We start from the raw sequence: 2,558 nt of genomic DNA, 5'->3' as shown, positions 1-2,558 counted from the left end.
GGCGGCTCGGACTGCGAACGGCGCGCCGGCGCCGCCTGGCGGCCGGCGCCGGCGTCCGGTCCGGCCGCCGGGATGGTCATCGGCGACGACAGCTGCCGGCCGGACGCGCCGTCCTCCCCAAACGCCGCCGGGACGTCTGGTCCCGACGTCTCGCCGGTGCTCGGCGAGCTCGGGCGCTTTTCCGAGGCGATGGGTGCGCCCGACGCGGCGCCGGCAGCGTCGGCGACAGCAGCGCCATCTTCGGCGGCGTGGGGTGCGCCGTCGTCTGCACCGACCGCGCCGGCGGCGCTTGCGTCAGCACCGGGCTGGTTGACGACCGTCCGATCTCGACCAGTGCCGCCGCTGCCGCTGTCTTCATCGTCAGCGGTAGGAGAAGTTTCGTCTTCTGATTGGTCGCTTAATGCAGCCCCGTCAGCTGGCTCAGCAGCCACTGACGGCCTACGGGCAAGCAGAAATACACGCATTCCACACACTGCCCGGCACGTGCGGGGTTGCCGTGGCAGTTACTACGCTGCTCTTTTAAAACAAATAACAAACAAAACAAGCGGCAGGCCGGGCTTCCGTCACAGTACTTATAACCGCCCCAAAGCCGCATGACGAAACGGGTGGAAGGTCCATCTACTAAACAAACAATTCCCTCGTCCCCAAACAAATATATCTTGGGAACGGTGCGCACTGTCCCCGCCGCCACTCACCGCGTCCTCCGGCTGGCGCGGCCGTGGTGCGCGAGATCCTTGAAGTAGGCGGCGGACACCAGCAGGGCCACGGGCACCTCCACCGTGTACGCCTCCATGCCCATCTCCACAACCAGCGGGTGGGACACGTGTGGATCGAACTTGACGCGGTTCGGCGTGAAGAACAGCGTGCCCGTCACCACTCCCTGGCGGCATGAGGGCGGACGGGGTGAGGACTGAGGATTCCGGACGGAACACACAGGGCGATTCAAGAACTAACTATGTGACTTAGCTGGTGTGTTGATTGGTAGCCTGTGACACTGACCAGCGGAACTACGGATAGCTTTCTTCACTCATCACTGATGCGTTGCTTGGCTGGAATGATAGAAGATCCGAAGGAGCAAGTAAAATACAAAAAAACATATCGTTATCCATGACCCTAACTATTGCAAGTTTTACCAAAACCGCTAGAACAATGTACAAATGCAGTGAGCACTGTTCGGGCTGAGCAGCCGTAAGGAGCTCTCACGACACCGTTAAGGAGCACAGTAGCCCACCGTAGTGCCTGTGATGAGTTTCGCCTCGACATGAATGTATCCGTCACGTAGTTTATGCGGCAGCGCCCCAAGGAAAGCGCTGCGGTTGCCGGGGGTGGAGTAGGAACGGAAGCGCAGCCTTGGTCTTGCTCCTCCTGTTGCATGCTCCTCTTCATTAGCAGCAGCACTTCTCTCTGAAACAGAGGGCCGATTTGTGCGGGCGGAGGGGGGGGGGGGCGGTGGAGGGAGTGGGGGTTGGGGATGGGGTAAGGTGGGGGATAGCTTCACCTACGCTGAATTCCATACACTTGCCAATTCGGGAAGCTGTAACGTCAGAGTAGAGAAATACATGTCCGTTTTCCGGGACTGAATTAGATCTCCATAGATACTGGGGTTCTTTTCATAACCCGGCATCACCTGGCTTAGTCTGTATCAGATAAGTGCACCTGTTGTTATGGTCAGAGATCTGGTAATTTCTGCATTTCGGGGCACCCAAGCTTTCACAAGAGAGTATTCAAACCAGCAAGATATGCCTGCAAGCAGGACTTCCGGCACCGTAAAGGATTGCTGCTGAAGGAAAAGCGCCGTTAAGTCGGATGAGAAGACCTTCAGCACAACTTCCCGGTAGAATCTCGTAAAATCTCATGAATACAATCCGCAAGCCCACTGCATAGCGCACAGGCGGCACGTTTCAGAGGTAGGCATCGCTGAGCAGTTTTCCGAATTCGTGACGTCCGTTCATGGTCCAAAGAGGTTTTACATGTTTCACGTCTCACGTTTCCGTCACGGAATAAATCCATCACATCTGGGAAGACGATGTTAGTGAACATCCCGCTCCGGGAGCGTTTCGGTGTGTGCCGTGAGTAAGACCCCATCTCGATCGAGTGCATCAGTCCTTTGTGTACGAGACACTTGTGCGCAGCAGTTGTACACCTGCGTTTGATTGCGAAACACACTAGGCATCGGGGTTACGCCAACAGTTTTGGTGGCGCCTTGCCGCGATGTTAGGCCCTCGTGCAGGCTCAGGCTCAAGCCGGCGAAGTCCGCAGTCAGTGCCCAAAACCGGTACTCCTGCGGTGAACAGCTGATATTTTGACGAAGACTAGTTATGGTTACTATTTGATCACAGTTGTACCACTATTTTCCGTACTTTCCTGTAGCTGAGCCACAGGTTTCAGCAAGGGTGCAATTTTTTACTCTTCGCCTTTAAGCAAGATACACAGATTTTCACCCATAGCCTGACAGTCGCTGATGAGAACTGCATGATTGAGCTGTTGTTCAGGGTCGACGCCCTCGCAGGGTCACTTCCGCTCCAATAATTTTGCAATTTAGCATTGCTCTTCCTAGG

Source organism: Pollicipes pollicipes, unplaced genomic scaffold, assembly GCF_011947565.3.
Source record: "Pollicipes pollicipes isolate AB1234 unplaced genomic scaffold, Ppol_2.1 Scaffold_4881;HRSCAF=5763_pilon_pilon_pilon, whole genome shotgun sequence".
Lineage (NCBI taxonomy): Eukaryota > Metazoa > Arthropoda > Thecostraca > Pollicipedomorpha > Pollicipedidae > Pollicipes > Pollicipes pollicipes.
The sequence above is the reverse complement of the archived record's forward strand: the minus strand, read 5'-3'. Positions refer to the sequence as shown.